Raw genomic sequence first — 15,528 nt, 5'->3', positions numbered from 1 at the left:
TTCTAAAAAATTATTTTAAAATACTTGTTTTAAAAGGCCTGGGGGGTGCTTGGGCGGCTCAGTGGGTTAACTGTTTGACTTTTGATTTTGGCTCAGGTCATGATCTCATGGTTGTGAGATAGAGCCCCACAATGGGCTCCACACTGGGTGCAGAGCCTACTTAAGATTCTCTCTTCCTCTCCCCCTGCCCCTCCTTCACTCACTTGCTCTCGCACACACACATGCACATGTGCACAGGTGCATGTGCACGCTCTCTTAAAAACAAAAAACAAACAACAACAACAACAACAAAAACTGGGGTGCCTGGATGGCTCAGTCTGTTGAGCATCCAACTTCAGCTCAGGTCATGATCTCATGATTCATGAGTTCAAGCCCCATGTCAGGCTCTGTGCTGACAGCTCACAGCCTGCAGCCTGCTTTGGATTCTGTGTTTCCCTCTCTCTCTCAGCCCCTCCCCTGCTCGTGCTCTGTCTCTCTCTCTCTCAAAATAAATAAGCATTAAAAAAATTTTAATAAAAAAATAAAATAAATTTAAAAAGAGAGAGAGAGAGAGAGACAAGGCCTGATACAACCTTTATCTGCCAATCTAAATCCACATAAATTTGTATCATCTTTCCTACTTAAAAAATTTATAAGGCTCTAACATCTGAATAAATGATGCTATTATCTCAAAATTAAACTAGAAAACTTGAAGTTTCCAATACACTTAGAGAGTTAAAATTTGTATTATAACACACAAGACTTTTATACTATACTTATTCGTATTTACATTAAGTGTTCTCAAATTAAAATGATTTGTTACAAACAAAGAGCCAAAATGCACCCAGGGGGTTTCCTACATGGTTACATGGAAATGATTCTTAATTTCATACATTGAATATTTTTTATACACCATGAATCTTCTAAATTAGAGCCATTCAGTTTTCAGCATGTTGCAGCTAAGTTCAACTATTGGAAATAAAAAGAGGAGATGAGTTACCTATAGCAGTCTACATTTTGATTGAAGATGGCAACACAAGGAAGTGGTTTGTTTGAGCAGTAACAGCATATTTATTGGTATATTCCAACCTGAAATAAAATTAAAATGTGTCAATTTCATATTTTATTATATTAACATTATTTATGACAGTACATATTAAAATTTTCACCTAAGATTATATGTTACAGTTTTAAAGAAAATCATAATTCCAACAGTGATTCTACTATTTATAAACAGGATTGCTTTCTGGCAAACTACAGAACAATTTCCTAAACAAGTAAATAAACAGAAAACAAAGCTGCTAAAGTCCCTTTGCAGAATTATATTTTTCTATTTAGCATTTATATTTTAGCTTAAAGGAATTAGAAGTAATATTGTGAAAAATATAAGGATTGGAAAAATCCCAAACAAGCCAACCAAGGAGATAAACAAATGGGACAAAGAAGTGGGGAGAGAAAACTAAAAAGCTAAAACAATTCAATAAGTATTAAGTAACTTAATTCTAATTCCATATCAGGAGCGTGCCAGATTCCCTAAGCAATATTACACAAAGATTAAATTTTTGTTCTGTAGAAATGAGTCCTATTTTCAATAGAACCATTTTATTATCTAAATATAGCTCTAATTAATTTAAATTTAGCTAAGTGCATTATCCATGATTACCCATTCAAAAGATTATCTTTAGCAACCTGTCAGGCCAACAGAGAAAGCATAGGATTGGGGAAAGACCAAAGATAGCAGCGAAGGATGTTACCGGTGCTGTGCATTTCCTACCATGCACCCCCAAAAATACAGCATGGTATCACTCAAACTTCTTCAGATCTGGATGATAGAATATCTCTTAAATAATGCTGCTTTGTAATTTTAGATATACAAAATAAAGCCAATTAATGACAGCAGTAGTCAAAATAGACTATGATTTTGTTTTGAATAAATATATTTCAATACTTTGCATATTATGTGTAAATGGTATATCTTTTTACAGTCTCAGCCCCATGCTTATATTCACATTTACAAATTTCATCCATTCTACAAGAGATTTCACATCCTCCAGGAAAAACTAATTTGTATTAGTTTTTGGTATTTTTCAGAACAGAATTTTTCAGAATTTTACCTGTAACAGTATAGGTAGCTTAGCATGGGCTTACCCTTCACTGTATTACTTTGAGCAAGTTGTTTATCCTCTCCACCCCCACACTGTATATTTGTAAAATAGGGATTAAATCAAAATTACCTCTTAGGATGGTTGTGAGAATTATCAGAATACACACAAAGTACTTAGAACAGGGCTTGACACACATTAAGTTCTCAGTTAATTTTAGCTTCTTTTGATTACAGAGAAGAGCAGAGGTAAACTGCCTTGTTGACAGTTATACTCCATATCTAACACAGTGTCTGGCACTTAGTAGCTCTCAACTATCTACTTCTGAATGAATAAATAACTTGTCCTTGAGAAATACTTCTAACTACACAGAAGGAAATGCAGCGAAGGAGTTTTCATGGTCAAAGTGAGCAGTAAGTTTTAAAACTGAAGGTTATTCAAACAGTGTGGGGACGGGGGAAAAAGGCACAGGGTTCTATGATTAGTGCATTAAAGTAACTTGCTTCTCCTGGGGATTATACTAGGGATTTTGTTAGGACAATGGTCATAGTAATAAAATGTAACCAGGTCCAAAATCTCTGGTTAAATTTGGTTAATTAGTAGAATTTTTATATTAAGGAAGAGTAGCAAATTTACACAATCATAAGTGTTGTGTAATAAATATAGCTAGTATATACTTTAGATATACCTGAAGACCATTTTAAAAATGTTTTCACAAAAAGTTTGTAAGACTTCCTAGTCTTTTCAAGAAAGGTTGTCATAACCAAATTATCAGTGAAGGAACCTTTATCTTCTATGTTTGCTTTAAACTTTACTGTGCTTCAAGGACTTTTCAATTGATTAAGGTATATTTAAGAACTATGATATTGTATATATGTGTACATATGCATTATGTATGCACTATAAGCACTTCATGGAAGTCTATGAACAGAAAGAAACATCTTTTCTATTAACTTATCACAAACAAGACATTAGATGTCAGAAGACCATGTAAGATGAGCATCATGGATTCCTTTCTACTGCCTTTTGCCCTCTTATTACCTTTGTTGTGTCCTTTTCAACCCCTCTGAACTCCCTGAAGCTTCATTCTAGAAGAGTAGCTTAAGTGGAATGAGTAGCTCATTCTAAATTCTACCAGTGCCTCCATCTTGGTGGTCATGGCAGGCTCCTTCCCTGTGTTAACAGAAGGGAGGTGGAAGTCCTTCATATTGGTCCTTTTAGGAGACAAACCTTTCTCTTAATATTATCAACTATATACTCATAGCTTAATTCCAATGAATATGCTAAACAACACATTGGGCCCCTATGGAATGAGAAAGGGTAATATGAAGAAGGAAATCCCCCTAGTAAGAGGGAACCTGAGTAGAGTTGGAACCCAGATGTTTTTTGTCAGTGCAGTTAGACAACATCCCTCTCCACATGTGTCTATTTGGATTAGGATTAGATGTTTGTGGGTACTGGGGCAGAATAAATTATAAAGATATGTGTACCCTTTTGCATCTTGTGATTTGCACTAAGGCCAAAGCCTTCCAGGAGAAAATATTTAAACTCTATCCACTATTGAGGTTGAGATATACCTAACTGATAGAGAATTGGGGGTCTTAACAAAAGTTAGATTTTAGGAAGGGATGTTCCAGAAGAGGATCCAGCATAAGGAAAGAATATACAATGCATTAGGCCAGTAACAGCATCCAAAACAGTAACAGGAAATTGGTAATAGATATGGCAAATAGCCAAACTATCCCAACCCAACAATACTAGTGGAATTAATCTGGGGATGGGGGGAGGGGAGAGAGGATATTTGTGTACATTTTTTAAATTAGAGCACTTTTGGATTCAGTCAACTTCATGTGGAACCCTCTTAACCCCTAACACCTTTTCTTACCTTGAAAAAAACATCTTTTCCTGGTGAATAAAGATCTATACCAAAAATTCAGACATCAACAGTAATGGTGACAAACTGTAAGTGGTACTCAGGAAAAGAATGTAGGAAAGAATCATGAAAGCAACAAGGAAAAAAAGAGGCCTTAATCCACAAGGTAAGACATATCAGGTTCACGACAGACCTATCCACAGAAACTTGGCAGGCCAGGAAGGGGTGGCAGGGTATATTCAATATGCTGAATCAGAAATATATGCAGCCAAGAATTCTTTATCCAGCAAGGCTGTCATTCAAAACAGGAGAGATTAAAAGTTTCCCAAACAAAAACTAAAGGAGTTTATGACCACTAAATCAGCCCTGCAAGAAATTATAAGGGGGACTCTCTAAGGAGAGAAAAGATGAAAAAAGAAAAAAAAGACCAAAAGCAACAAAGACTAGAGAGGACCAGAGAACACCACCAGAAAATCCAACTCTACAGGCAACATAATGGCAATTAATTCAGATCTTTCATTACTCACTCTAAATTAATCAGTAGACTAAATGCTCCAATCAAAAGACATAGGGTAACAGAATGGATAAGAAAACAAGATCCATCTATATGCCGTTTACAAAAGACCCAATTGAGACCTAAAGACACCTTCAGATTGAAAGTAAGGGGATGGAGAACCATCTATCATACTAATGGTCACCAAAAGAAAGCCAGAATAGCTATACTTACTTCAGACAATCTAGATTTTAAAATAAAGACTGTAACAAGAGATGAAGAAGGGCATTATGTCATAATTAAGGGGTCTATAAACAAGAAGATCTAACAATTGTAAACATTTATGTTCCAAACGTGAAACACCCAAATATATAAATAAATTAATCACAAACATAAAGAAACTCACTGATAATAATACCATAATAGCAGGGGACTCCAACATCCCACTTACAACAATGGACAGATCATCTAATCAGATTATCAACAAGGAAACAACAGCTTTGAATTACACACTGGCCCAGATGGACTTAACAGATATATTCAGAACATTTCATCCTAAAGCAGCAGAATACATTCTTCTCAAGTGCACATGGAACATTCTCCAGAATAGATCACACACTGGGACAAAAATCAGCCCTCAACAACTACAAAAAGATCGAGATCATACTGTGCATATTTTTAGACCACAACACTATGAAACTCGAAATCAACCACAAGAAAAAATTTGGAAAGGTACCAAATACTTGGAGACTAAAGAACATCCTACTAAAGAATGTATGGTGTAACCAAGAATTTAAAGAGGAAATTAAAAGTACATGGAAGTCAAGGAAAATTATAGCACCCAAGCCCAAAACCTCTGGGATGCAGCAAAAGTGGTCATAAGAGGAAAGTATATACAATCCACGCCTTCCTAAAGAAGGAAGAAATGTCTCAGATACACAACTTAACCTTACACCTTAAAGAGCTGGAAAGAATAGCATATAAAACCCCAAAACAGCAGAAGACAGGAAATAATAAGGAATAGAACAGAAATCAATGCTATCAAAACCAAAAAACAAAAACAAAAAACAGTAGAACAGATCAATGAAACCAGGAGCTGGTTCTTTGAAAGAATTAACAAAATTGATAAACCACTAGCCAGTTTGATCAAAAAGAAGGAAGGACCCAAATAAATAAAATCAAGAATGAAAGAGGAGAGATTACCACCAACATAGCAGAAATACAAACAATAATAGGAGAATATTACGAGCAATTATATGACAATAAAATGGGCAATCTGGAAGAAATGGACAAATTCCTAGAAATATAAACTACCAAAACTGAAACAAGAAGAAATAGAAAATTTTAACAGACCCATAACCAGTAAAGGAATCGAATTAGTAATAAAAAATCTGCCAAAAAACAAGAGTCCAGGGCCAGATGGCTTTCCAGGGGAATTCTAACAAATGTTTAAAGAAGAGTTAACACCTATTCTCTTGCAGCTGTTCCAAAATATAGAAATGGAAGGAAAACTTCCAAATTCATTCTATGAAGCCAGCATTACCTTGATTCCAAAACCAAAGACCTCACTAAAAAGAACTGCAGACCAATTTCCCTGATGAACATGGAGGCAAAAATCCTCAACAAGACACTAGCCAAGTAGATCCAACAACACGTTAAAAGAATTATTCACCACAACCAAGTGGGATGCAGAGCTGGTCCAATATCTGCAAAACAATCAATGTGATACATCACGTCAAAAATTTTAAAAAAGGACAAGAACCACATGATCCTCTCAATAGATGCAGAGAAAACATTTGACAAAATACAGCATCCTTTCTTGAGAAAAACCCTCAAGAAAGTAGGGATAGAAGGATCATACCTCAAGATCATGAAAGTCATATATGAAAGACCCACTGCTAATATCGTCCTCAACAGGAAAAAACTGAAAGCTTTCCCCTAAAGTCTGGAACACAACAGGGATTTCCACTCTTGCCATTGTTATTCAACATAATATTGGAAGTCTTAGCCGCAGCAATCAGACAACACAAAGGAATAAAAGGCATCTGAACCAGCAAGGAAGAAGTCAATACTAGGTATTTATCCAAGGGATACAGGTATGCTGTGTCAAAAGAATACGTGCACCCCAATGTTTATAAGCAGCACTATCAACAACAGTCAAAGTATGGAAAGGGCTCAAATGTCCACCAATGGATGAATGGATAAAGAAGACATGGTATTTATACATATATATGTGTGTGTATGTATATATACACACACATCTATATGTGTGTGTATGTATACACACACGCGCGCGCTCGCGCATGTAATGGAGTATTACTCGGCAATCAAAAAGAATGAAATTTTGCCTTTGCAACTACGTGGCTGGAACTAGAGGGCATTATGCTAAGCGAAATTAGTCAGAGAAAGACAAATATCGTATGACTTCATTCATAGGAGGACTTTAAGATACAAAACAGATGAACATAAGGGAAGGGGAGCAAAAATAATATAAATATAAATATAATATAAATAATATAATATAAAAACAGGGAGGGGGACAAAACATAAAAAACTCTTAAATATAGAGAACAAACTGAGGGTTGCTGGAGGGGTTGTGGGAGGGGGGATGGGCTTAATTGGTAAGGGGCATCAAGGAAGACACTTGGGATGAGCACTGGGGGTTATACATAGGGGATGAATCACTGGAATCTACTCTTGAAATCATTGTTGGACTATATGCTAACTTGGTTGTAAATTTAAAAATTAATTAATTTAAAAATATTGTATCAATATTGCTTTATTGTTACTAATGTAAGATGTAATTGGGGAAGGTGAATGTGGGGTATATGGGAATTCTCTATACTATATATTTGATTTTTCTATAAATCTATAGCTTTTCTAAAGTATAAAATTTATATTTAGGAGTGCCTGGGTGACTCAATGGGTTGAGCATACAACTTCAGCTCAGATCATGGTCTCACAGTTTGTGTGTTTGAGCCCTGCATTCAGCTCTCTGCTGTCCGCACAGAGCCCCCTTTGGATCCTCTGTCTCCCTTTCTCTCTGCCTCTCCCCTGCTTACACATATGTGTTCTCTTCCTCTCTTTCAAAATATAAATAAATATTTTAAAAATAAATAAAATAAAGTAATATCTATTTTTAAAAAATAGATACAACCCAGTCTTAAGCCAATGTGGATGTACATTTATCTGACCACTGTGGTTGGTAGAGATAGGCATTTGATCTCAGTCAATTCAGATTAAGGTGAATGTAAGGACTTTGGCTCAAAATGCTCCACTTAGAAATAAGGAAATGAGATTGAGAAATCTGCAGCAATTTTGTGAGCTTGCCTAGGGGATTAAGCTAAACTAGAGAAAAGAATACAGAGAAAGAATTTGGCAATGCTTTTGGAGCTCGGGATACAGCTGGATCTACTCTGGACAGCTAAGTTACATGAACCAATAATCAACTATTTATTGTGTGAGCCAGTTTCAGTTTAGCATTCAATCACTTTAAACACAAAGAGTGCTGAAAGAACAAATGTGCAAATTATTAACTTCTGTTTTGGGAAATGTACTCAAATAAAGCAAAATTTCTATTATACAAGATAGCAATATAATAGCAGAATAATAACATGATCACCAAATCAGTTCAAACATCTTCAAGATCCAAAATTTTGGATACCATAACCTGTTTTTTGCTTATTTTTAACATTATGATCTGGTTCCTAAGTAAAACCATCTTCATGAAAGTGTACTGATGCAATTTTATCTCCAATGTTAACAGTGACAAAATTATTTTAAAAGTAAATTCATAATCTTTTTTATAAAGCAGCAAATAGACTATTTTAAACTGTGAATGTTTAAGGGTTTTTGACATAGCATGAAAAAGAAGTTTCCAGACAGAATTTATAATAACAAATAAATTATATCCTCTGTCCTTTGATATTCAGATTAGCTTCTTGCATAATTTTGACGCTTTGTAAGTTTTTGCACTTGGCTCTTTATTTTTGCCTCCAATTGTAAATTCCCATATAGTTTTACAGAACTATGGTAGAACATTTATTTAAAGATCACCACATACACATTTCTATTCATAATACTTGAACAAAAAAAGCCATCAGTAGTCTGTATAACAGGTCTTTAATACTCAATTAAATCACATTAATTTAACGTGCTCACACACAAAAAAATTATTTTGCTTTTGTTCCTACTAGTGGAAAGGTACATTGTAGCCTTCAAAAGAGCCTGCATACTAAAATTTTATTCAAGAATATAAAGTTAAATTTCAAATAATCCAGGAAAATGTAGTAAGAGTCTACATCCTAGACTTTTTTTCAGGGATTTTCTAGATTCCTTTTCAGGGATCTCCACATGATTCTCTCTCTCCTCTGAATCTTCAAAATCCAAGTCTCTCCCAATGGGAACAAATAATAATTAAAAAATCTGTAAACTCCCTAGTGCTAGCTATTAAAGTTTCTCTACTGCCTTTCACAACCAAACTTCTTGAGCGTTGTCTTCACTTGCTGTCACCACTTTCTTACTTGCCAATCACTCCTCAGTCTACTGGAGTCTGGCTTCTAAGTGAAAGGCTCTAACAAAAGTAATCTTGCAGAGGTCACTGCTGATTCCCAGGTTACTTTTCAAGTCTTATTTGAAATCTCAGAAGCATAGGCATTTGCTGTCCTATCCCTTTCTTGAAAGACCTTTACACCACTGGCACAGGAGTCACCAAATATATATGGTCTTTCTCCTACTTTTTTCACTGCTCCCTTTTGATCCTTTATCCAACTCTCACATGTCATTTCTGCCCAAGCTTTCTTTTCTTCTTACTCTAGTCTGTCTGGTTTTTCTACTCCACTATCTCAGAGTCTTTACTTACCACCTGAATTTGGTAACTCCTGATTCTGTATCTCTAGCCCTAATTAATCTCCATCCTGGATTTTAGAACAATTTACCCAACCACCTCTTCAATAGCTCAAATTGCATGTCCCACAGGTACCTCAAATTTATTCCATCTAAATTTAACTTATAATCTGATCTTCCTCATGAATGACCTCACCATTCACCAAGTTATCTGAGCAATAAACTGACAGGATCCTTTAATCTCCCCTTTTCCTTATCTCTCACATCCACTCAACTACCAAGCAAGGCCTTTGTCTTAACAGCGGTAAGAAATCACTAAAGGTCATTTAAGCAGTGGAGGGACAAGAGCATATTTGTGTATTAGAAAGAGTACAATACCACATAACAGAGAATGGAGTGGAGTTAATCACAGATCGGGAATTATTTTGACCTGTGGTGGAAACCATGGGGGAAATGATACTTTTAATGAATGTTATGTGCCAAATACAAAAACAAACACATTGAGAAAGACTTTTTTCTTTAAAGCAAGTGTTAAACTAAACATACTAGAAATGACAAATATCTCTTCCTATTACATCATTCCTTCAGAAAATCTGCTTCCTAACAGTGCTGCTTATGTCCTATACCTGCTTTGCCCTGTCCTCAGCTGATTGGATCACCTGTGGATATAGGACTTCAGAAAAACCTTACCATAGACTGGGTTAAGCCAGTTAAGACTTTTTCTACTAGTTGCACAGAATGCAGACAGCCAGTCTCTACCTGGTTCTTACACTAATTTGTTTATTCTGTTGAAACAGAAGTGTTTACATTCGATGAGGAATTTTTGAGTACTATATACCCAAATAAAAATCAGAGAATATAATAGCAAAAGTGAAAAAGTTAATACCTTTTAATCAAACAACTGACATTTTAGAAATCCTACAGAAATAATTTTTAAAAATTAGGACAAAGAGTTGAAGGGGACAATGATGTTCACTACTGGGCTATTTATAAAAGCAAAAATTTTAAATAGATAAAAGTTGGAATAACTAACTATATTATGAACAATAGAAGACTGCTTAAGGACATGCACAAAACAATAACAATGTTTATTTCTGTGTAGTGAAATTATAGTGATTTTCTTTTCTTTTGCATTTTTCAAGTTTTCTGAACTAAGCATATATGCCTTTTATTAGAAACAAATAAAAAATATTAATAGAAAAATCTACTCACCACTTTAATTAACCAAATAGTCTCAACATCACAATAATGAGACAAACTGGTATTATTTCTCTCCAAAAGGGATGCATTATATCACTTATGTAGTGATTTTTTGTCCTAAGTGTCTAATTTAGTCATAGAAAACAATTAGACAAACCCATATTGAAGGATATTCTACAAAACAACTGGTGTGAACTATCCAAAATGCCAACATCTTGAAAGACCCCAATTGTTCTAAATAAAGGAGACTAAAATTACAACCAAATTTGAAGTATGATCCTTGATTGACCCTGTGTGGAAAAAAAAAACATTAGGAGAACTGGAGAAATGTGAAATATCAAAATATATTATTGTTCAATATTAAATTTCTTGAATGTGATAATGATACTGAGGTATAATATATATGTAGTGTTATGGTATAAAATGGTATGTAGGAGATTATCCTCATTCTTAGGAGATACATGCTATTATGCTATGTATTTAGTAGTAAAGCACTCCAACTTTAAATAGTTCCGCTAAAATGGAGATGCCTGGGCATACACATACATGCATACACGTACACACACACTCATACACACACACTCATATAATTATTAGTAACAGTGTTTCTCAAGCTGTTTCTAAGAGCCTTTTTTAGATCTTTTTTTCCTAGTTAGTTCCCTTCCCCCCATAAAATTTTTGAAAATTATGGTTAAAAAACCCCATAAAATTTGCCATCTTAAACATTTTAATTTTTTTTTAACATTTTTTATTTATTTTTGTGAGACAGAGACAGAGAGAGAGCATGAGCAGGGGAGGCGCAGAGAGAGAGAGAGGGAAACACAGAATCCAAAGCAGGTTCCAGGTTCCGAGCTTTCAGCACAGAGCCTGACATAGGGCTCAAACCCACAGACCGCAAGATCATGACCTGAGCCAAGTCAGGTGCTAAACTGACTGAGCCACCCAGGCACCCTGCCATCTTAAACATTTTTATGTGTATAGTTCAGTATTATTAAGTATATTTACACTGTCGTGCAATCAATCTCCAGAATTTTTTCATCGTGTGAAACTTAAACTCTACACCCATTAAAAAACAACTTCTCACTTCTCCCTGCTCCACCCATTCCCTGGCAACCATCATTTTACTTTCTGATTCTATGATTTTTTTCTGCTCTATATACTTTATAGGTGGAATCATATAGTATGTTTGTATGTGTGTGTATGTTTGTGTAATTTGCTTATTTCACTTAGCATAATGTCCTCAAGGTTCATCCATGTTGTGGTATGTGTTAAAATTTCCTTCCTTTTTAAGGCTGAATAATACTCCATTGATTGTATATATCACATTTTATTTATCCATTCATCCATCCATGGACACTTGGGTTGCTTCCACTTTTAAATGTTGTGAATAATGCTATTAAGAACATAGGTGTACAAATACCTCTTTTCAAGACCTGCTTTCATTTTCTTTGAATACATACTCAGAAGTGAATCATATAACTCTATATTAATTACTTGAGGAACTGACATACTATTTTCCATAGCTGCTGCACCATTTCACATTGCCACCAACACTGCGCAAGTTCTAATTTTTCCACATCTTCATCAACACTTATAATTTTACATGTTTTGGATATGAGCCATCCTCATGGGTGTGAGGTGATAATTCATTAAGATTCTGAATTGCAATTCCTTTTTTTTAAATTTTTTTAAAATTTTTTGAGAGAGAGAGAGACAGACAGACAGAGCATGAGCATGGGAGGGGCAGAGAGAGAGGGAGACACAGAATCCAAAGCAGGTTCCAGGCCCCAAGTTGTGAGCAGAGGGCCCGACTTGGAGTTCAAAACCACAAACTGCGAGATCATGACTGTAGCCAAAGTCGGACACTTAACCGACTAAGCCACCCGGGAGCCCCTGAATTGCAATTCCTTGATGATTTGTAATGTTGAACAACTTCTCATGTAATTATTGGCTGTTTGTAATATATTTTCAAGACCTTTGCCCGTTTTTTAATCAAGTGACTTTGTTGTTGTTGTAGAGTTGTAGAAGTTCTTTGTATATTCTAAATATACACATTATCAGATATATGATTTGCAAATGTTTCTTCTCATTTCACAGACTGCTTTTTCACTCTGCTGATTGTGTCTTTTGATGCACATTAAGTTTTAAATTTTAATGTTGTCTCATTTGTCTTTTTTTAGATTTGTTGCCTATGCTTTTATGTCATATCCAAGAAATCACTGTCAAATCCAGTGACATGAAGCTCTTCCTCTATGTTTTCTTCTAAAACATAGTTCTATAGTTTTTAAGTTTTATCTTTACGTCTTTGATCCATTTTGAGGTTTTTTGTTGTTGTTGTTTGTTTGTTTTTTATGTAGCATAAGATAAGGGTCCAACCTCATTTTTTCTTTTTTTTTGCATGTGCATATCCTGTTTTCTATATAGCCTTCTTAGCATGAGTCAACACTAACTGGCTTTAGGTTAGCCAGTTATATAGGTTATATCTTTAGGTTACATAAGAAATACATATATTATATTTATAATATATATAATATATTTATATAATATAATTATATAATATATTAGTTATATTATATATTATTATATTTATAATATATATACTTAGGTTACATAGGCTATATATTTAGGTTATATAAGAAAAAACTTGCTACTGAGATCTAACAACTTTTGCTGACAACAAAATATTTATATATTTAAAGACAAACTGGTATTAAACATCAGCTCACTTTGGTCAAACTTTCACTCTTGGCAGATGACATGATATTCTATACGAAAACCCTAAAGATTCCACCAAAAAACTGCTAAAACTGATCCATGAATTCAGCAAAGTTGCAGGATATAAAGTCAATGCACAGAAATTGGCTGCATTCCTATACACCAATAATGAAGCAACAGAAAGAGAAATCAAAGAATTGATCCCATTTACAATTGCACCAAAAACCATAAAATACCTAGGGATAAAGCTAACCAAAGGGGTGAAAAATCTATACACTGAAAACTATAGAAAGCTTATGAAAGAAATTGAAAAAGACACAAAAAAATGGAAAAATATTCCATGCTCCTGGATTAGAAGAAAAAACATTGTTAAAATGTCAATACAACCCAAAGCAATCTAGATATTCAATGCAATCCCTATCAAAATAACACCAGCATCCTTCACAGAGCTAGAGCAAACAATCCTAAAATTTGTATGGAACCAGAAAAGACCCTGAATACCCAAGCAATCTTGAAAAAGAAAACCAAAGCTGGAGGCATCACAATCCTGGACTTCAAGATGTATTACACAGCTGTAATCATCAAGACAGTATGGTACTGGCACAAAAACAGACAGTCAGATCAATGGAACAGAATAGAGAACCCAGAAATAGATCCACAAATGTATGGCCAACTAATCTTTGACAAAGCAGGAAAGAATATACAATGGATTAAAGACAGTCTCTTCAGCAACGGTGCTGGGAAAACTGGACAGCAACATGAAGAAAAATGAACCTGGAACACTTTCTTACACCATACACAAAAATAAACTCAAAATGGATGAAAGACCTAAATGTAAGACAGGAAGCCATCAAAATCCTCAAGGAGAAAGAAGGCAAAAACCTCTTTGATATCAGTCGCAGCAATTTCTTACTCAACACGTCTCTGGAGGCAAGGGAAACAAAAGCAAAAATGATCTATTGGGACCTCAAAATAAAAAGCTTCTGCACAGCGAAGGAAACTATCAGCAAAACTAAAAGGCAACTGACAGAATGGGAGAAGATACTTGCAAACAACATATCAGATAAAGGGTTAGTATCCAAAATCTATAGAGAACTTACCAAACTCAACACCCAAAAAACAAATAATCCAGTGAAGAAATGGACAAAAGACATGAATAGACACTTCTCCAAAGAAGACATCCAGATGGCCAAGCGACACATGAAAAAATGCTCCACATCACTCATCATCAAGGAAATACAAATCAAAACCACAATGAGATACCCCCTCACACCTGTCAGAATGGCTAACACTAACAACTCAGGCAACAACAGGTGTTGGCGAGGATGCGAAGAAAGAGGATCTCTTCTGCACTGCTGGTGGGAATGCAAACTGATGCAGCCACTCTGGAAAACAGTATGGAGGTTCCTCAAAAAATTAAAAATAGAACTACCCTACGATCCAGCAACTGCACTACTAGGTATTTATCCAAGGGATACAGGTGTGCTGTTTTGAAGGGGCACATGTACCCCAATGTTTATAGCAGTGCTGTCAACAATAGCCAAAGTATGGAAAGAGCCCAAATGTCCATCGATGGAAGAATGGATAAAGAAGAAGTGGTATATATATACAATGGAGTATTACTCGGCAATCAAAAAGAATGAAATCTTGCCTTTGCAACTACATGGCTGGAACTAGAGGGCATTATGCTAAGCGAAATTAGTCAGAGAAAGACAAATATCATATGACTTCACTCATATGAGGACTTTAAGACACAGAACAGATGAACATGAGGGAAGGGGAGCAAAAATAATATAAATATAAATATATAAATAATATAAAATAATATAAAAACAGGGAGGGGGACAAAACATAAAAAACTCTTAAATATAGAGAACAAACTGAGGGTTGCTGGAGGGGTTGTGGGAGGGAACATAGGCTAAATGGGTAAGGGGTATTAAGGAATCTACTCCTGAAATCATTGTTACACTATATGCTAACTAACTTGGATGTAAATTTAAAAATAAATAATTAAAACAAAAGAAAAAAAATATCAGCTCACTTCATTTAATCTTTTCAAAGATGCATTTTACAACTATATTCATTTTTCTAAACCTAAGTGCTTATTCTATAAAACTATCTTAGAGAAGTATTTATACCCAAATATTCAACTACTGGAATAGTTTTTTTTCCCCCTGAGAAAATCATCAGGTAGTAGCTAGTTTGGGAAATTTCAAGTTAATACATGAATTTTGAAGTATTTTGTCATCTGAAGGTATAGGCAGGAAAGTGTCATTAGAACCTAATCAACCAGAGAGGGGGAAAAAAATCTATCAACAGTA

At 34.9% G+C, this 15,528-nt stretch overlaps 1 long non-coding RNA gene across 1 annotated transcript in view; it reads right to left on the bottom strand.

Moving 5' to 3' along the window:
* Window positions 1–15,528, bottom strand: part of LOC102969269 — a 193,647-nt gene that overhangs the window by 173,129 nt on the left and 4,990 nt on the right. Inside the window, exon 2 of the long non-coding RNA XR_006214869.1 lies at window positions 980–1,068. This is a non-coding gene — a long non-coding RNA (uncharacterized LOC102969269). The remainder of the gene's footprint in view (window positions 1–979; window positions 1,069–15,528) is intronic.

This window comes from Panthera tigris, chromosome A2 (assembly GCF_018350195.1).
Source record: "Panthera tigris isolate Pti1 chromosome A2, P.tigris_Pti1_mat1.1, whole genome shotgun sequence".
Classification (NCBI taxonomy): Eukaryota; Metazoa; Chordata; class Mammalia; order Carnivora; family Felidae; genus Panthera; species Panthera tigris.
This window is presented reverse-complemented; position numbering and strand designations above follow the sequence as displayed.